A 20,946-nucleotide genomic window follows, 5' to 3' on the forward strand; every position below is an offset into this window, starting at 1 on the left:
CTGAAGAAACCCTTCTTGTTACTCTTAACATCTCTGGCTAGCTGCAGCTCCAGGTGCGATTTGGCCCTCCTGATATCATTCCTACATGCCCGAGCAATATTTTTATACTCTTCCCTGGTCATATGTCCAACCTTCCACTTCTTGTAAGCTTCTTTTTTATGTTTAAGATCCGCTAGGATTTCACTGTTAAGCCAAGCTGGTCGCCTGCCATATTTACTATTCTTTCGACTCACTGGGATGGTTTGTCCCTGTAACCTCAACAGGGATTCCTTGAAATACAGCCAGCTCTCCTGGACTCCTTTCCCCTTCAAGTTGGGGAAACTTTCAGCAACTTAATTTCCCCTTCCAGCATTGGGATCTATTAATAAGTGTGCTTTACCATCTCTTCTTTACCGTGCTCCCCAAACGGAGTCTGGCGGGGTTAGGAACTTCCTTTATCTTCAGTTCCGTTTTTTGTTCCCCTCCTTAAATAAAAGACAGCAGCAGAGCTACTGGCAAGGCGGAATGGCTAATCTTGGCAGAGGTTAGTGGGCAGAATGATGGTAAGAAAGTAAATGGTGCAAATTAAATGTAATTTATTCCATGGATTACAAATTATTCCTTGGTTCTGGGAGTTTATTTCCTTGTTCTATCTTGGTGATTATATGGCCACATAACAGCAGTACCTAATGACTCAGATTGTTGTTGAAATAAAGTGATTTGTTGCAGGTTAGTATGCTCAGATATATGAGATTTATATATATCCCTTTCCATTTGCAATCACAAATTATATGTAACCCAACACTACTATTCTGTGGTACCTGACCAATACATATTACCAGGTGTTGAAGTTAGGTTGGCAGCATTTCATGGTAGGCACCTCTGCTTGAGAATGAAACCTTGGAGCAATTCAGCAATCTCAGGGATTCAAGATCACTTTAATTTCATAGAATCAGAGAATATCAGGGTTGGAAGGGACTTCAGGAGGTCATCTAGTCCAACCCCCTGCTCAAAGCAGGACCAATCCCCAATTAAATCATCCCAGCCAGGGCTTTGTCAAGCCTGACCTTAAAAACTTCTAAGGAAGGAGATTCTACCACCTCCCTTGGTAACGCATTCCAGTGTTTCACCACCCTCCTAGTGAAATAGTGTTTCCTAATATCCAACCTAAACCTCCCCCACTGCAACTTGAGACCATTACTCCTCGTTCTGTCATCTGCTACCATTGAGAACAGTCTAGAACCATCCTCTTTGGAACCCCCTTTCAGGTAGTTGAAAGCAGCTATCAAATCCCCCCTCATTCTTCTCTTCTGCAGACTAAACAATCCCAGCTCCCTCAGCCTCTCCTCATAAATCCTTGTAATTTAATCTCCAAATGCTGCATGCTCTAAGGCCACGTCTACACTACCCGCCGGATCGGCGGGTAGTGATCGATCTATCGGGGATCGATTTATCACATCTAGTGTAGAAGCGATAGATCGATCCCCGATCGCTCTGCTGCCGACTCCAGAACTCCACCACGACAAGAGGTGGAAGCGGAGTCGACAGGGGAGCAGCGGCCGTCGATCCCGCGCCGCGAGGACGCGAAGTAAGTGATTCTAAGTTGATCTAAAACACATCGACTTCAGCTACGCTATTCTCGTAGCTGAAGTTGCGTATCTTAGATCGATTCCCCCCTAGTGTAGACCAGGGCTAAGTCACACACATGCAGCCTCACTGAATTGAATGGGTTTGCACATCTGTATGTATCTGTCCAAATCTCTGCACTGGTATTTGTGTTTCTAACATGCCCATCCCTGTAACACCTAGTCTCCATGTGTCACTTGACCAAAATTTGTTCCAGTATCTCTAGGCACACGTCAGTAGGGGCACACACACTCTGTATAGGAATGGGAACTCCCTGACAAAACGTTTTGAATTAAAAAATGCCAATTCATCAAAAAGAATTCTCAGTTCCGGATGGAATTTCTGGTTAAAATCAGAAAGAGAGACCCCAGAAACTGCTCTGACCACCAGGCTAGTCACCTGGGAGGTGGGAAACCTAAATTCAAGTGGCTGGTGAAGTTGGGTCTCCCACATCGCAGGTAAATGCCCTGACCACATGGCTATTATGGGATGGGCGGGCGTCCCGTTTTTTGTGAACAATTCCAAAAGGTCCAGGTTTCATTCCGCATTGGAATGGAAACTAATTCCAAAACCCTGACTTTCTTTGCGAAACTGAAATCTTGTTTTCCAGTGAGCTCCAGTCTGTATTGAAAACCTGGGACTGACCACGTAACTTCGGACTTGAAGACTTCTTGTGATACCACAGCCCTAACATCTGGGATGTAAGCATGGGGGACAGACATTTACCCCACATTGGCATTTCAGCTGTCACCCCCTAAAGAGCCCCACAGGAGCTTGGAGGCCTGTGGTCCCTCCTTCCAGACAGAAGACGGTAGCCCCTGAGCTGGGGAGCTGGAGGGCAGAAGGGGAGGCCAGAATTAGGGTCCTCTCTCAGGATGAGCTGTTCTCTTGAGATTTCTGCCATTTTGCTTCAGATGCCAGAAGCAAATCTGGATCTGTCCACCTGGCTGGGACTGGGTCAAAAGCAGAGCTCAGGACTCTGATCTGGCCAGGTTCTGCATCCTGACACCACCAGGTCATGTCAGCCTGTCTCTAATTGAATTACAGTGGGATTACTTAATGAACAGAGAATACTCTCCAGGCTCTATTGGGGTAATCCATTAGTGGGTTTAGCAGCACAAAGTCCCCCGGGAGTGTCCACCAGGATGCCCCTGAGCACTGGATTTGTGAGCTGGAAAGAGAAAAGTCACATGAAAATATAATCCGTGCCCCATAGATTATGCATCTGGGCAGACTCATGTGCACTAATTATCTCATCAAACACAATGGAATATGTTTTTTTTCTTGTGAGGTATGCCAGTGATAAGCTAGCCTCAGACTGGAGTATGCAAATAACTAATACTGAGTCATTAAAAAAAATAGCAATTTTGGTCAAATCTTATTCAGTTTGGAGGACTCTCTAGCAGAAGCATGTTAGATCAGAGTAACTGACTTAAGAGTAACACATTTTATGAAGGGCAAAAGTGTCTAAACAGTTTTGGACAGAGACTGCAGATAGCAGAGACACGTAGATTACTTCACTTTTTGATGCTCTGAGTGTACGGCTTTGAGATCACAATCAAGCCATTGATACTAAATATGCTTCTGCACCTGGGCATTCAAGTGTAACCTCTAGTCTTTGCACTCCAGGTAAATCAAGAGTGAAAGAGAGCACAATATGTGACAGCAGGGAAATGCATGTTATACAGCATGAGTTCATGCACCTTTCAGCACACGTTTGCTGTTCTTGTGGGTCAGCACATGGACGCAATCTGATCACTGGCTGTGACACGGGTTCCTCCCGCAAGTTGTTTTTGTTTAGTTTCACTGATGTCCAACAACACAGTAGGATGTCCTGAACTTCCAAGGTATGATTTATGTGATAACTCTCATGCTTTGGCCCTTCACTCCCATCCTACATCTTTCACCTTTCTGAACATTTTCGACATAAATCAAGGAAGCATTCATGAATATCAGGGAACCATTTGAATATCTGATTTCATGTATACCCAGCTTGGCAATGAGTCTAGTTTCTGCATTGCATTTTGGGAGTCTTGACAACATTTAAATGGCCAGGATTTCACTTCTGAATTTTTTCTGCTGGTTATCTGAATGGACCAGATTAATTTCAAATACAGTAGAGCTGTATGTGCACGGGATTTTTCACTGCTACCTACAAGGAATTATGTTTACTGAGTCCAGTTGTTTGTATTCATCAACAAGAACTTAGCTGATAGTAAAAAATACAAAGTAGTACATTAAATAATGTGGAGGTTGTGACACAAAGGAACAGAGCTAATGCTGACAATGCAGCCTGACCGACAGCTCTATAAACAAACAATAATGTGTCCTATACTCAAGCTGTCTATTTTTGGTCAGTGCAGGGTACTATTTTAATAGAAAAGCTATTTCAAAATATTTGTTTTATGAATTTTCTTGGAAATTGTTAACATTTTATGGATATTTACAAAATATCTGTCATTTTAAAGAGTGACCTGAACTTCAGCCTGGCAAACAGAATATTTTAACAGAAGATACAGCTAAAAACAAATAGCATGCCAGGCTATTAATCAGCAGCCGTTTCTGAGCAGGAAATTCATTTAGAGAAAAACAAATAAATGGATAAAGCTTGTATTATGAAGCTGCTTCAGCAAACCTGTTTTGTAATTCAAAATCCCTGCACACCACATTTCTAGCCACGGTGATTTCATATTACCAGTCACTAAATCCTTGAAAGCCAGCGCTTCGTGGGATGTCTTCTTCCTTGTTATTTTTAAACAATTCTCAAAAGAGCTGCTTTGGAAAATAAGCTTTTGTGTCTCAGTTCCTCTCTAGGTCAGCCCTTTCAGCACACCTCAGTGTTCCAATACCCTGCACTCGCACTGGTCTGTTGTGTTCGTTATAACCAAAAATCTTTCACCCAAGTCCTGACCCTGCAAACTCTTAGGAACATGTATTGTATTGAAGCCTATGGTACTACTCACATAGGTGAAGTCAGGCATGCGCAGACATGTTTGCAGGAACAAGGCCTAAGGATGCAGACACAATAGGGCTTTGATCCACTTAAGCAGGTGATACTTTTCAGCTTGTGCAGAGTCCCATGGACTGCAAGGGGTTTATTGATGTGTTTATTGTTAAGTACGTGCTTAAGTGCTTTGCTGGATCAGGGCCTAACCCATCAGCGAAGCCAGGAATTCAATGAGGATTCAGTCCCAGAATGCAATGAGACAAAGGGCCATATTTGGCTCCCAGCTACATAAATGTAATTTTGAAATAGCTCCAGCAGAATTACTGAAGATTTACACAGCAGGAATTGAGAAAAGCACCCAGAGGTGCTAAGCTCTCCCAGGGAGATAAAGAGATATAGCTAAAAAAAGAACTGCCTTTGTATTCTGCGTACACTTGCCCTTACGTTTTAAATCATATAAACAATCACAGATATGTCTGGCTCTACCTGCAGCTAAAAGCTCCAGAGCTCTTCACTGAAGAAAGGGGAAATATCACAAGTTTTGCCTACTACTAGCTGTTTTCCATACCAAAAAACAAATGTGAATAGCCTTCTCCTGTTCCAAATACGAACAACTCTCACTGGCCCTGTAAAATCATTATCAGTGCACAAGCCACTGGATTCATTCCACGGCTTATTTGTAATCAAAACCAGACCCAGAGTGAGGGATTCCTCATGCTTGGAGGCCCACTAGGTGGGTGGGAGCGTTCAGATCCCCCACAGATCCTGAGGCGGATTCATTCGCAGGCGGAATTCATACCACCGGCCGAGAGCATGAATACTGGGGCTCTATGCAAGTGGAGCACAGAGCAGCTGGGGAAGTGAATCAGCCCTGGGAGTGGAAGCTAGGCCCATACGGACTGGCAATAAGAAGTACATTGGTAATGGTGCGAGGAATTAGTCATTGGAACAATTTACCCAGGGTCACGGTGGAGTCTCCATCCGTGACGATTTTCAAATCAAGGCTGGATGTTTTTCTAAGGGATCGGCTGCAGCAATTCTTTAGGGGTCGTTCTCTGGCCCGTGCTGGATGATCGCAATGGTCCCTCCTGGCCTTGGAGCCTATGAAGCTATGGGGAAAAAAACCCAACCCCTAAAACCCAGAGCCAGCTTGCCAGGCTGCAGCTATGCTGGGGACGGGAGCTGCTGCACTCCTGCCTGCGAGGCCAGGCCTAGCCCCAGCCTCCCTCCACGAGGGTCTTGTGCGCTGGACTACGCACAACCAGCACGGAGATCCCTGTGCAGCCAAATGCCAGCGCTGCCCCTGAGTGGGGGGAAGGACCACGGGCTCTTCCTCACACCACAGACATGACCAAAGGCATCCAAGGCCCCAATCCTGCCTCAGGATGTGCCAATAGGGACCCCTGCGCTGGCCCAGAGTCCCACTGGGACCCCACACAGACTCGGGGGTCTGTGCTAATGTATAGGAAGGCAGGCCTGGGGCCCAGACCGGGATCCATGTTTTTAGATGCTGCTCTCCTGGCCTGCAGCGAGAAACTTCTGCTTTGGGAGAGCTGGCTTTGGAGTGCTCCTTTGGGTCAGGGCATTCAGAGTTCAGCCAGCTCCTCTGACCTTCAAACCACCACTTGCCTTCTCTGTGTCTGCAAATCAGCAGGGTTGTTTCGGAAAGTAGCCAGAGCAGCACTAATCGGCTGCTTGGAGAGTCCGAAAATCACCCGCTTTGCTGCTCCACAGCCATAACGCGGCAAAGCCTTAGCCCAGTGGACCAGCGTCCACAGCGCAAACCCTCAGACACACACCGGTACCCTTGACGGGAGCTACTCAGAGAGGCCCTGCGCGATGCAGACGGGAAGATGAAATTAAAACATTGTATTGAAGATTAACAGGCACTTCCATAACCCCAGGCACCAAACGCACAAAGTGAGTCTTTCTGCGATACATCAATAGCCACTTTATGTGACGCTGGCAACATCTGAAAACATGGCCCTCAATCACTTCAGTGGGGGACTTGCTTGTGATACTTGCCAACCAAACCCTGCAGACCTCACCTCGTCAAAACCGACCACCAGCTGAATGTGCCTCTTGCATCCCTGGGAAAATTCACCCAAAATTGGCCAAGTAAAGACCCTCTGGGAAATCTCAGTTCGCACATGCTCAGTAGACACGTGTTAGAGTTTGGCAATTAAATTCTCCAAAGCTTCCATCTGCACTGAGCATGCTCCAGCCCTTCCCCACTGACTGCACCACACAGGCCATATGCCCACAGAGCGACTGAGCATGCTCCGGCCTGGGGCTAGCCAGGATGGCAGCTCGGAGCCCCTAGGGCCATTGTGGTGCCATGCCCCAGGACTGAGAATAGGGAGCCTGTCTCACCTGGGCTCCTAAAGCTCCCTCTGCTGGGCCCAGGCAGCAGTGAAGAAGAGGAGGAGGAGGAGGAGGATGTCTGATTGGGATGCAGATCGGGGACCTGGGGTGAAAGGATGGGGGGAGGGAGTGGATTGGGACAAAGAGCCTGTGCGGGGGTGGGGGGCTGGGATTGGGCTACGGGTGGGGGGCAGACATACTGGATGAGGAGAGAGCCAGGGGGCGGGGGAACTGAGAGTGGCTGGCAAGACACTAGGACAAGGAACCGGGTCAGGGTAGGGGAGACCGGGCTGAGGCGGCTGAGGGTAGGGACTAGCAGCTGGTGTGGGGGCACGGCTGGGACTTGGATGGAGAGCTCGGAGGGTGAGAGTGGAATGGGCTGTGCAAGGAGATTGGATGAGAAGCCTGAGGAGGACTAGGGAGGGGCAGGACCGGGATGAGGAGCCAGGAGGGGAAGAGACAAGCCTGGGGGGTGGGGAAGAAGAGGTCACACTTGTGGACAACAGGGACAGAAGGGTCTGTGCCCATAAAGCATGCTCCCTTTACAATCTGGAGTGAAACCAGGATTCCTGAGTCTCACCATTCCTCTGCTGCCAGCAAATACCAGTGAGATCCACTGGCAAAGGGTGTCCCAGCCCCCGCTAGTGCTGGTCCAAACAGAGGGTGACAACCTACTACTGCTATCAGTTATTCCAGGAGCTCCAGTGGCTGATGTCTGTGCCATGGATCTAAAGGGTACGACCTGCTGATGAACCATGTGGGTGCCAACATGGTGCCAAGCGATGAAATTGCTGTCTTTGCACTTTGTGTTGTTAAAAAACTCCAAACTTGCACACACACTATGTGAGCGTTCACATTACCACAGCAGCAAACACAAACACTCACAAGGTAGGGAATGCCAGAGTTAAGTTAGGAGTACAGAAAATAGGAGCGGAAGGGCCCTCCTGGGTCTTGAAGTCCCATCCCTGCTATCGCAGACAGCGCCGTCAGAGCATCCCCTTCATAGACTTTTCATACTCTGTTTTCAGACTAGATAGGTCGTCTGTCCCCACGGTTCCAGAACCGCATCGCTCTGAGTGATAGAAACCATCTAATGTCCAGTCAACATTGATTCCTGGTCAGTTTATTCCCACGTGTTCTCGTGCCAATACCCTCGTTTAGCTTCACCAGCTCTTCTCGCTCCCGGGTGTTTACTCCTCCACCGCCCCATGCATTGATAGACAGCCAGCAGCTCCCCTCTCAGCCTTCATTGGGCAAGACTACACAAGCCAAGTTCCTTGCGTCTCCTCTCCTGAGATTGGCTCTCCATCCCCGTAAGCAGCCCAGGAGCCCTGCTTGACTCCGGGTTGATGCCCTTGTGCATTATGACACAGTCTTTAACTACATGATCACAACTATTTTTCCACAGGGAATCTGCCTCAATCAGTGCCCAGGACTGATGGTTGTGTAGAGTTGTGTAGTGAAGGAGCCCATTGTTTGTAGGACCCCCCGCCCCCTGTGTTTCAGGGACTGAGGAAGGGGACTGCAGGAAGAGAAAGGACAGTCTCAGACTTCCTATGTGATGCTGGGCAAGTCACTTACATTTATGTGTAACCCTTCTGCCCGTCAGAGTTGGCAGCAACAAGGGCCGGGTTCAGTATCTAGGGGATCCATTCCAATAACACAATGCAAACCGGCTCGAGCCCCCACCCAGTGACCTGGGACAAATATATACCACCCCCGCTGGGCGCCTCCAAGAGGCAATACTTCCCCTCTCGCAAGCACATAGTCTGAGTGTAGCAAAAGCCTTTTAATAACAGAGAGAAACAATGTGGCATTATGTTGGGGAAACACCACCAACAGGATTCATAACACAACCCATGAGCAAAACAACCCCACCCCAGGCAAATTGGGGCATGCCCTTTTCCCTTTGGTTCTTGAGTCCAGCAACCCCAAATCACCCAAAGTCCCAAAAGTCCAATGCCCCAAAAGTCTCTGTCCCTGGTCAGGGCAGCCCCAGAGTTCGAAAGTTTATCGGCGGAGCTTTACCTCCCAACCTGGGTGGAAATGGGACGGGGGTAAGAGGCACCTTACGTGATCTGAAGCTGACCGCCCCATAGCTCCATAGCGGCGCTCCGCCAGCCGCCCCACGAACTCCTTCGCTCAGCTGCGCTCCGCTCCGTCAGCCGCCCCACGAACTCCTTCGCTCAGCTGCCCCACGAACTCAGCTCCACGGCCCACAAGCAGCTCCTGCCATCCACACACTGCTCCGCATCGAACTGCTTCACCAGCCGTCCCGCAAACTGCTCCACAATATATCTTCAGGCTCCCCCACTACTTAACACAACACTCAGTGATTTCAGCTCTTAGGTGAATTCAGCTTATAGTAGGGGAGCCCCAGTGCTGGTGCACTGTCAGCCCAAAGTGAGCTCAGCAGCCTATAACTAGACTTCTAATGAAATCAAAATTAGCTCTGATATTCCACAGTGGAGAGAGGAGGAAGTGCAATCAGCATGTAAGGCCCTCACCAAGGGGCCCATGCCACCAAGTACTAATACTTGTCCCCAGCCTCTCTCCATTCACACAGTTTTGGAACCCATGACCCTTGCCTAGCGAGTGCTACTTAGTTGATGGTGAATCCCTCCATCATAACAAAAGGCCACGTACAGTTCCAAGCACAGTTCCCATAATCAGGGTAATACCAATTTATTCTTCCTGCCCCAATAACAGAGACACTGGGGATCCCACAGCAGCCAAAGTGACCATTTGGGCAGCTATGGTCTCATTCTAGGCGTGGTGGGTGTGCCTATGCAAATGAGATCGGCCCCTGAAGTTCTTTTCCACAACTTGCCACACCTCACCACCAGATGTCAGGGTGGAGCTCATCCTGACACTGCTTACATCTGTCTTTCATGGGTGGCCACAAATTGTGCTTTCCTAGCTTCCTCGCTGCCCTGGAGTCTGATTGGCAGAAGTGCTGAGTGCTCACAGCTGCAGTCGAAGCCAATGCGAGTTGCTCTTTGAACATACAGAATGCAAAGGACTATGAAAAGGCAGGTCCCCGCCACCTCAAACTGGGCACCCAAAAATGGGCAGAGACTTCTGACTTTCCTCTTGCTGTTCCTCAGGTTCCTGTCTGTAAAATGGAGGTAACACCACCATCATCTTCACAGGCATCGTGAGATCAATCCATTCGCGTCTGTGAAGCACTCAGAGATTAAGTAATGAGTGGTACAGAAAAACACATGAGGAAATTAATAATTGTGTCTTCAGCCAAGGGTTTGAATAGTGCGCTTTCAGTGCGGAGTGGGGTTACATATGAACTATGAGCACAAAATAAAGTATTGAAGAGCTGCTCATTAAATGAGTTCTGCTCATCCAGTGCAATGAATGAGGCAAGGTCTTGTGGGGAAAAAACTGCATGTGATCAAGTAATTAAGGACTGTAGCATAAGGCATCTCCACGAGGGGGCTGAACTGTGGTTGTACAGCCAACCTGAATTCTGGCATTTCCTACCTTTGGAGGGCTTCCCTTTGCAACCTCAACAACATTCGATAACATAGCTCTTGGTGTGTGTGATATATACCTTGACTGAGTCGGAGGTTTCATAGGGCAGCTTGCATTAGTGACAACTGGGAACAGCTAAGGGGCTTTCCCCAAGGCTTTTGCACTTGCTGAAAGACCCACAGGCCGTGGAGAGGGAGGGGCTTGGCCCACACTTTTAAGCAGTGGTCCTGCACTAAGTCAGTGCCGCTGCTGGCAGGGCAGTCTGGGGCATCGCTCTGGTTGCGTGGTCCCAACACCACTGAAAACTGACCCGGGCCATGGCCATCCACATGGCAGGGCAGCCGGGCCAAAGCTGCTGTGACCAGGGGCACGGGGAGTCTCTTCCTGGACGGCACAAGGGTGCGGGCGTGGGGGGAGGAGGTCTGCTAGGGATCTGCCTCCTGGTGACACTGGCTCATGCGATGTGTGGGTAAGAGAGATGGGGACATTCCCTGGCTAAGGGAGACCTGGGGTCCCTGTGCGGGGATAAGGGATGAGAACAGGATCGCTTCTGGGGTTGCAGGGGAGGGACAGAAATTCCCCCACCCCCAGGAAATATCTGAATCGACTCAACTGACAAATTAACACCCAGTTGTAACTAAAAGCCAGTGGGAGCAGAGCAGCCATCTCCAAGCCTGCCTTGGAAAATAGCCCTGTTACTTCACAACAAACAGTATTTCAAACACAGGCCGGCCTCCAACTCCACTGGGAATGCTGCCCTAGCCTTCAGTACAGCTGCCATTACAAAGCATGGCTGGTAAATCTACCAAAGGACTTTTCACCCTCTATGACTTACTGACTTGCTTGGTTTCAAGTTACAGTATCCTACTGATTCTCCTGCTAAGCCAGGTGTACAGACATCAGACCACATTCCAGTATGTCATTGTGACAGGGTCCCTCTGACGTCTTCTACCTGCCGACTTATCTCAGCATTTATATTATGACCATAATGAGCACCTTAACTGCATGGAGGTTTCTGTCTGGCTTGCAAGTAGAAAGAAATATCCAAAAATCATCAGATAAGTGGCCACAAAACAGAGCTGAGGCAAAGTAAAAATGAAGAGAGTTTTATCTGTCACTAGTCCAAAAATATATATCGTTTTCACAGAGAAGATTGAACAGATCTTTCAGAAACAAAAGCACACAGGGTTAAAGTTAACAAATTATCTACTTATAAGAAAATGATTTGCTGATAAGTAGTGTCATCTGAGCAACACTGTAACTCACTAAAGAGCTTTACAAAACAAGGAACTGGGCCCTGATTTCCTAGGGGCAGGCATCGATTTCTAAGGCTGGGGGTTACAGCTGGTCACAGATGAGTCAATACATAATATATTCACTCAATTTTGCCAATTTTGATGAATAAGTTATCTAGCAAATCATCTTTTGCATTATTCAGCCTGCTGTTTAATTGATCAAATACTGCTTTAGAATAATAGAATATCAGGGTTGGAAGGGACCTCAGGAGGTCCCCTAGTCCAACCCTCTGCTCAAAGCAGGACCAATCCCCAACTAAATCATCCCAGCCAGGGCTTTCTCAAGCCTGATCTTAAAAACCTCTAAGGATGGAGATTCCACCACCTCCCTAGGCAACGCATTCCAGTGTTTCACCACCCTCCTAGTGAAAAAGTTTTTCCTAATATCTAATCTAAACCTCCCCCACTGCAACTTCAGACCATTGCTCCTTGTTCTGTCATCTGGTACCACTGAGAACAGCCTAGCTCCATCCTCTCTGGAACCCCCTTTCAGGTAGTTGTAGGCTGCTATCAAATCCCCCCTCACTCTTCTCTTCTGCAGACGAAATAACCCCAGTTTCCTCAGCCGCTCCTCATAACTCATGTGTTCCAGACCCCTAATCATTTTTGTTGCCCTCCGCTGGACACTTTCCAATTTTTCCACATCCTATTTGTAGAGTGGGGCCCAAAACTGGACACAGTACTCCAGATGAGGCCTCACCAGTGTCGAATAGAGGGGAACGATCATGTCCCTCGATCTGCTGGCTATGCCCCTACTTATACATCCCAAAATGCTGTTAGCCTTCTTGGCAACAAGGGCACGCTGTTGACTCATATCCAGCTTCTCGTCCACTGTAACCCCTAGGTCCTTCTCTGCAGAACTGCTGCCTAGCCATTCGGTCCTGAGTCTGTAGCAGTGCATGGGATTCTTCCGTCCTAAGTGCAGGACTCTGCACTTGTCCTTGTTGAACCTCATCAGATTTCTTTTGGCCCAATACTCTAATATGTCTAGGTCCCTCTGTATCCTATCCCTACCCTCCAGCGTATCTACCTCTCCTCCCAGTTTAGTGTCATCTGCTATTAAACATAGAACAGGAATAGCTGGCAAATAAATTACTCTTTTTATTAATTAGTATTATTATTATTCAGGTAGGGTTGGTAGAGCACAGAACTGGGAGCTGGACTCCCAGATCGTCTACCAGCTGACTCTGCAACCTTGGGAGATCACTGGGCCAACTGATTTGTGGAGGCCCAAATTGGGCCTAATTATCAGAGATGCTGAGCACCCCAAAGTTCCATTGACTTCAACAACAGTTGTGAGCACTCAGGACACCAGCCCCAAATAACTGAAATCAGACCCTGCAAAATTGAGTGATCTTAGACCAGTGGCCACTTTTGAAAATGATGGCCATAACCTCTCCATACCCTCTTTCCTCTATCTGTGAATATTCATCCTGACACAGTGCTGTGAGGCTTGTTTAGTGCTCTATCATCCTCCAGTAAAAGATGCCGGAGCAGAAGTGACAATTATTATCAGTATTATTCTGGTATGGACCGTAGACCAATGAGACAGATTTTGATATTATACATGCACCTCAGCTGGAGACAGGCGAGCCCGTTTTGGGGTTGGTGAACATACGAGGGACCCTCTGCTCTTTTGGAAAGTCCCATGAGATCTATATCTGCTACCAGACAAATGTACCTTCCCACAGCTGTAACCATTACCAACTCCTTTTGCAGAATAGATGTACTGAGACTGTGAATGCATCGGTATCATGACGCTATCTTTCACACCTGGGACAGGAAAGGCCAGCTTTCCAAGGAAAATACCTGAAAGTAATCATTGCTACATTTATCTTGATAAGTGATCAGATTGCTTCTCAGAATTACATTCTTCAGGAGTAATTCGCTGCAGTCGTTCCTTTAACCATCCCACGCAGCATTCACGCAGGATTGTAGGGCAGTACAGGCCATAGATTGGAGCCTGAGCTCTAAGGTGGGCGTTTAACCCGTCACTTTCTAGCTATGAAGCAAAAGTGCTACTAACTTCCTCTGTTTATTCATCCAGGAAACAAGCCCTGGTTTCTTTTAGTGTATGTCCTAGACACAGAGCTGTTCTTTCCTTACTTCAGTGCTCTGATGTCATCAGCCTTCAGAGAATTTCAGGTGAGCATCAACAGGAACCCAGAGACTCTACGTTTGTTAAAGGTAAAGGATGGGTCCCACTGCAACTGCATAAATGCGGGGCAGATGAGTGGTTAGCTCAAGGTTTGCCATTTTGTTTGCAAACAGGCCTTTAAGACTTAAGGGCATTACAGACAAGATAGCAAATGAATGAGAAGCACAAATTTCTAAGTGTAAAGTACACATTTAATTATTGAAAGTGAAGCTTCAGGGGAGTTTGTTGTTGTTGTTTTAAAGATGGGTTTTTTTTTTGTTTTGTTTATTACACAGAAAGTAAGGAACATAATCCCTAGAGTCAATGGAGAAGTTCAAATGTTCAGATCTGGATTTTTAGGCTTGCACCGATCTCCAGTTTTGTTTCTGATCAACTAATTTTCTCCTCTGCAATAGATTTAGACGAACATAGTGAAAACGTGTTCATTTTCTAAGCATTTTGGAGAATTAAATTAAGATTAATTTGATGTAAAGCCACACTCATGTCCCTTAGTTAAAAAAAATCATCAAATGGACTCAACAGTGCATTTTACACAGTAATGGGAGAGTGCTAACAGTAATTTTAACCCCAGCTAGTAACTGGTCTCTGAGGACCATGTGGAATACATTTAGACACATCTACATAGAACAGATTCAGTGATGTCTGCTCAAAGTAGCACCAATTTTATCTAATGCATGGAAGACGGTTTCCCTAAAATGCTACAGTAGCATTTAGACAAATATTTCCTGCTTGGCTCAGGTTCTGCTTGGCCTGTTAATGGCAAAGCTCTTATAATGATTTTCTGGTCTGGATGTTTGTTCAGAGAGTAGTCGAAAGGTTGTTCTATAAAACTGAACCTGTTGTCAAGCCTTAAAGCAGAGGAAGTATTGATCATCTATGGAGGGCCATGAGCTCTTCATTGTTCTGCAGACCTTTCTAAACCACACTTGGGTGTGGGTTAAACTCTGCTAGCTTGGGAACATCTTCACCAGCTGGTCTGCTAACTCCACGTCAGCAGAGGACCCATTCAGCTTCCTTTGAACTCAGTGGCTGAAAATTCTCACTCTGACCTCTGATCTGTCTTTTCACCTACAGGGGCCCTAGACCCCAGGAAAGCTGCTTTAGGAATCCCCCCCCCCCATCACCACCACCTTCATTTGCCATTTGCTGTTCCTTCAGATGCTGTCTGGGAAACGTGTTTAGCCAAGTTCTCAGGCTACAATTCATGGGATGCCCAGTCTCTCCTCTTCTCTCCAAAGGCCTAATGACCTCGGCTCATCAGTGGCCATGCACGTACTGTGAATTGTACTGACGCTCACTAAGACCACCACAGAAGTTAACAGCCTCGGGGGAAATGAGCCTCTGCAAATCTATAAGACGACAAATACTCCAGTTCAGCTTGTACCAAAGCGTCCAGCCCATGGGTTCATCACAAATGGAACATCAGGTAACTCTCTTGCTACACATTGCCACTCACAAGCCTTTGAGCTCCGTCTGATTCGATGGTGACTGAACTAAGTAGCAGTAATTTTGAATCCACTCCAGTAACAGCTGACCTGTTCAGGAAACTATGCGATACGTGGAATGTTCTAACAAAACAGTTATTCCAACTTGGAACTAGTTTACTTGGCACGTGAATGATCCAAGATCTACTTAACATTGTATTTGTTGCCATAAAATAATTGACAGCTGTTATCGATGTATGAACAAAAGGACTATGGTTGTAGCGAGGCTACTCTCTAAATGAGGGAACGTAGGATCTGGCCCTGCGTGGAGAGATCTGACACCACAGAGACATAGCTACTGATTTGGCATTTAGAGCAAAGGTGTTATTCCTGAGAGCAATATTTTAAGATGTGTGAATTGGATTACAGCTACTAAAGGGTCAGCTGCCCACACCTTTACTCTTGGTGACGAGAGCCTGACTCCACAGATTGTTCCCCTGCAGGCAACGACAGGCCTTGTGCAGTAAGGTGCCACCACCCTGAGTACATCAGGAGACGAGAATCCCACCCAAAGTGATTAATAATCTTAATATGACCTATCCATGCCCTTCTATGGCCGTACCCAGGTAGTATCTCTGCACTGTCGTACAACCAAAGAGGTGTCCGCACACAAATTCCAGACAACCACTGCTCCTCCCAGGGGGGCTGGACACTAAGTCCGCAGTCCTTACTCACGGCGAGTAACACTTACTCACAAGAACAGTTCCAACTGAGTCAAGGGAGTGTGTAAGTGCTGCTCAAGGAGCATAACAGTTGCAGACCGGGGCCTTTGACTGGTTTTCCTCACCCTTGCAGCTGGCCACCCTCAGCCTTCATTTCCTCTCCGGGGGACTCACTGGGTCCTCTTCTCCCCGTTGCGCTGAGGAACAAGGGGGTGTTCTGTGCTCCTCAAGTCAGCATGGCTGCAACTTTCCCAGGGGCTATTCCCCAGCTGTGATGTCCTTGTTACCACGGGGGCCTCACTCTCTCCTGAGCCTGTTTTCCATAGAAATACTCAGGAAACGCAAGAGGCCTGCCTGGGGGACGCTACCCCGGGAGAGACTCCCCGCCCAACCCTTCCAAGCGCGGGCGGAGGATGGCTTCTTTCTTTTTAAACAAAACACAAAATGGCTCCTCCCTTCTCCGCCTGCCTCCCTGCGGGGAGCAGAGTGCCTCAGGGAAACTTTGCAAAGAGGAAAGGGGCCACAGGGAAGGGACAGGCAGGAGAAGAGCTTTCCCCACCCTGCAATTCGATCTCTGTAAGGGCTCCAGCTACTGCCCTTTAACACCCACGCCCACCTCAGCCGGGAGGCAGGGGGCAAATGCCGCCCCGGGCTGCAATGGAGGCTGTGGGCTTTGCTCGTGCGGTTTATCCCGAGCCCTGTAACCTCAGCTCCCCCGGCCGGGATCTGCGCCTCCCTCCCACCCCAGCCTTCCGCAAGGACCCGCTCGCAGCCGCACCGAGCCAAGCCCTTCCCCGGGCGGAGCTCCGCCAGCGGGGCAGTCTAGCTCCAGTCCAGCCTCAAGCGCCTCCCCTCGGCACCGGCCCAAGCCAGCTGCCTGCAGCCCGGCCGCCGGGTCGCTGCCCTGCCACCCGACAGAGCGGCCGAGCTCGCCAGGCTCGGGGCTGCCCCGGCAGGACGGCGCCCATGGGCTGGGAGTTACACGCATCCCCTGTGGAACAGACGGGGCTAAACTTTGCTGTGACTCGACCCCAGGGGCGCAGGCCGGCCATACCCCGCCCCGGCCCCAGGGAGCTGCCCCTCCCCGTGGGCCCCCTTCCCCGCCAGGGCCAGCGGCGGCCAGCGCCTCTCCCCGCCTCCATCGCCAGCCTGGCGCACGGGAAAACTGCGCAGCTACAAAACCGGAGCCGGGGCGCACCGGGGCGCCTGGCCGCGGCTACTGGAGAGCGGGCATGGGGCGGATTAGCGCCCGGGCGCCCCCGCCCTCCAGCTGGGCCATCCCGGGGGAGCCGACAGTTTGGGCCAAGCTGCGGGCTCCGGCCGGCTCGCTCCGCGGGGTTCACACCCTCAGCGTCTCTGCCAAGCCCCGGCCACGGGCCCCGAGGGGAGCCGCAGGCAGGAGGCGCCGGGCTCGGGGACCCAGAGCCCCTGCCACACGCAATCCCCAAAGCCCCCTCCTGCCGCAGGGTTCCCAGCCGGGGTAACCTGGCCACAGCTTGGGGCAGGCACGGAGCGCAGGGGCCTGTCCCCCCCGCGGGGCTCGGCCGGTCCCTCCCTGCGCCCCGGCGCTGTGCATCGCCGGCTGCGGGCGTCGGAGCGCGGGCTGCACCTGCCATCGCCTGGAGAGCCGCAGAAGCGCAGCGGCCGGGGTGCGAGGAAAGCCCCGGTGCAGCCGGGGACATGGCAGGCTGGGGGGCGGGCAACAGCTCCCGCTCTCCCCCCGCCGGGGACAGGGAGCCGCAGGCGCGGCTCCCAGCTGAATTAAGCTCGGCTTCACTATGGCATGAAACAGGGATGGACTCGTCGGGCAGCGCTGCTCCCCCGGCAGGAGCCAGGGCGCTGTCCGAGGCCGGGGAGCCGCCCCGCAGGTCCCGTCCCTGCCCGACAGCACCGTCCGGATCCAGCTCCGGGCTGGCAGGACAGCGGCTGTGCGCGTCTGCTCCGCTACCGGGGACCTCAGTCCGCCCGCGCCCCCTTCCGCCCTGGCACCCCGGGGTGCGCGCCCCTACCCCGCCCCTACCCCCAGGCTCTGTCCCCAGCCGGCGCGGAGAGGAACCCAGCCCCGGCCCGAGGGGGAGCGAGCCCCGGGCAGACACAAGCCTGGCACCAGCGCAGAGCGGTGCCCCTGGGCAGCGCGGGGAGCCCTGACCGTGTCCGGACAAGCTCCAGCCCCAGCGGGGCCCCACACGAAGGAAAGGCTCCTGCTCAGACCCCCGGCCGGGCTGCCCCTGCCTGCCCCGGGCTGGGGGCAGGGTCGCCCCCCGCCCCGCAGCAGAGACGGGGGCGCCTCCCGGAGCGGCGCCCGCGGCTCCCCCCAGCCCGCAATGCAGCGCAGCGCCCGGCGCGGGAGGGTCGCGTTACCTGGCGCCGCTAGCCGGGAAAGACGGGGCCGGAGCACTTCCCCCGGCAGGTGCAGCTGCGGCGGCTCCGGGCTGGCTTCACAGGCTGGCGGCGGGCTGGCCGGTCCCTGCTCCGCCCGGTGCCATCGCTCCGCATACGCATCCTCCGGCAGGCAGGCGGCGGCCGGCGCCCGCGGTCCGGCTGGGGGGCGCCCGCGGTCCGGCTGGGGGGCGCCCGCGCTGCTCGCCCGGTGCAAAGCGGCGGCTCGGCTCCCGGGGAGCGGGCGCAGGCAGGGCGGCTGCACGGGCGCGCACGGCGCCGGGCGGGGGGAGGAGGGAGGGAGGGAGCGAGCCGCGCGGCCCCCCGCGCACACCAGGCAGGGGCGCAGCCCGGTCAGCCCGCGCCAGCGCCCCTCCACCGCCCCCACCGCGGACCCCGCAGCCGCGCCCCGCTGACCTTGCAGCGTGTACCTGCGCCAGGGCAATCCGAGCTCCGCCGGGCTTCGCCGAGCCTCCTCGCTGCGCTCCCCTAACGCCGCCCGTGCGCTGGGCGCCGGATAATCCAGCGCTGAGCCCCGCGCTCCGCCTCTGGCCAGCCCGGCTCAGGCGCCGGCTGGAGCGCCGCGGGCCGGGGACGCGCTGCCCATGGCCCCGGGAGGCGGGCGCTCTTCCTGCGCTCGGGGAGCTACAGCCGAGCTGCGCGGCCGGGCTCCGTCCTCGGGCTTCTCCCGCCGGCTGTCCGCGGCGCAGCCATGCACACCCCAGCCAAGGGAGAGCGACCCACCGGCCGCGGCGCTCCGAGAGCCGGGTAGCCTCAGGCGGAGCAGCCGGAGCCCCGGGCGCTGCAGGGGGGCGCAGCTGGCTGCACTGGGTCCTTGCGCGTTTCCTCCCCGGCTGCTGCTGGCTCCATCCTCCCCGCGGCGAGCTCCGGCGGCTGCCGCCCGACCCCCGGGAGCCGCGGCGCTCGCTGCAGCATGAAGCCGGCTTTGCAGCCTGGTGCCAGCCCGAGCCGCCGCCTGCTCCGCAGCGAGAAGAGCGATGGCGCGGCGCAGCCGGGAAAGGCAGCTCCAGCCGCAGCGGGCGGGCGCAGAGCGGCGCCGGGCGCCCCCAGCTCCGCTAATCCAGAGACGTGTCTGCGAGCCAGGGGCAGGGGCGCGCTGGGCAGCTCGCCAGCGCCGGCGGGGACAGGGCTAGGGCTGCCCAGCCGGTGCGCGGCGAGCCGGGGCCGCAGGGACAGGGAGAAGCCGGGGGAGCGTGTGAGCAGCGGCTGCGCCCTGGCGCGGGGAGGCGCTGCTGGCGCGGGAGTGGGCAGGGAGGGGGCGTGTCGCTGCGCCTTTCCTGCCGGGCCGGAGGAGCTGGCAGCCTCGGGCAGGGCTACCCCGCATCCCTGGGCCGGGCAGAGCGGGGGCGCAGCCCGCTCCGCAGGGGTAACAGCGCTGCCTCCGCCAGGCCACTCCCCCGGGCTGGAGAACTGCGCCTCCGGCTCCGGGGCCGGCTCGGGGGATTCCCACCCCGGGGGCCGGGCAGCGGCTGGAAGGCTGCGCTTGGAGCGGGGTCAGCGGGCAGGGGCCTCTGGTTGCCGGCTCTGCCAGGGCGCTGGAGATGCTCGCTGGGGAAGAGGCCGGCAGGGCGCGTCCGGGGTTACAGGGCACAAAAGCTGCTCCCCGCGCAGCCCGGGCCCACCCTCACGTCGGAGCCCCCGTGGGTCTCCCCGGGGCACCTGGAGGGACTCGCTCTCCTCGGCCTGCCCTGGGGCCCAGGGGCTGCCGCGGGCTCCGCCGTTCGGGGCCAGCCCCCGTCCCGGGTGCGCTCAGGGGCGGGGAGCGGAGAGGGCGCGGAGGTACCTGCGCCAGCGGCGGGTCCCCCTCCCAGCCCTGCTCGGGGGTGGCTCGGGGTGGGGGCTGGGGCGCCGCCGAGAGGAGGGAGCCAATCAGTTAAGCAGCCTTTGCTCAAAACCGGGGAGGGGGCGAGGCGGAGCCGGAGTGAGCGCGGCGGCGGCGGAGCCGGTGGCTGCGAGGGGCCGTGCGCGCTGGCGCGGGGTCCCGGCGGAGCGCTCCTGGCGCAGCGGGCTGGGGCCCTGCGATCTTCACAGCTCTCGGGGCTGGCGGGCGGCAGGCTCGTCTGCCTCCCCGGGGCTCTCCGCTCCTCTCGGGGCAGCGGGGTCCGGGGCAGCCAGCCCAGAGCGCCCGCGGGGGACTGCCGGAGCGGGGAGAAGACAGGGGCCTGCGGTCCGGCGAGAAGGGCGCCGCTGACCCGAGCGCGCTGTCCGGGGAGCAGAGAGGCGCCGCTCGCCGGTCCTGGGAAGCTGCCCCCTTGTCTCGGACCCTCCTGGGGACATAACGTGGATACTGCTGGAAACCGGCGCTTGGGACCTGAGGCAGCTTTCGGGGACCGTGGCGGGCGCTGCGTGGATCCGGGCGGACACAGCTGGGGCTCAGGGAGCGGACTTGGAGCCTGGCTTTGGGGATCGTGTCTCACCTTCCGACAGGGCGCTCTCAGGGGGTGTGAGTGTGATGGGCTGGGTGCGTCTCCGTGCTTGGCTTTCCCGCTGCCCCCTGCCCAGCTCTTGCGCCGAGCCCCTGGCCCCTGGCCGCTTTGCTGCTGAG

At 53.6% G+C, this 20,946-nt stretch overlaps 1 protein-coding gene across 5 annotated transcripts in view; it reads right to left on the reverse strand.

Moving 5' to 3' along the window:
- LRFN5 (leucine rich repeat and fibronectin type III domain containing 5) overlaps positions 1–19,687 on the reverse strand; it is a 161,313-nt gene extending 141,626 nt beyond the window's left edge. For 2 of the 5 annotated variants that reach the window (XM_073350303.2, XM_073350304.2), the window contains exon 1: positions 18,812–19,686. The gene's annotated coding sequence lies outside the window, so the exon portion shown is untranslated. Of the gene's footprint in view, positions 1–18,362; positions 18,565–18,797 lie in introns of those variants that run through there. The other 3 variants (XM_073350297.2, XM_073350301.2, XM_073350299.2) reach the window with 3 other exon arrangements.
- Positions 19,688–20,946: the final 1,259 nt, after the last annotated feature.

This window comes from Lepidochelys kempii, chromosome 6 (assembly GCF_965140285.1).
Source record: "Lepidochelys kempii isolate rLepKem1 chromosome 6, rLepKem1.hap1, whole genome shotgun sequence".
Taxonomy (NCBI): Eukaryota; Metazoa; Chordata; order Testudines; family Cheloniidae; genus Lepidochelys; species Lepidochelys kempii.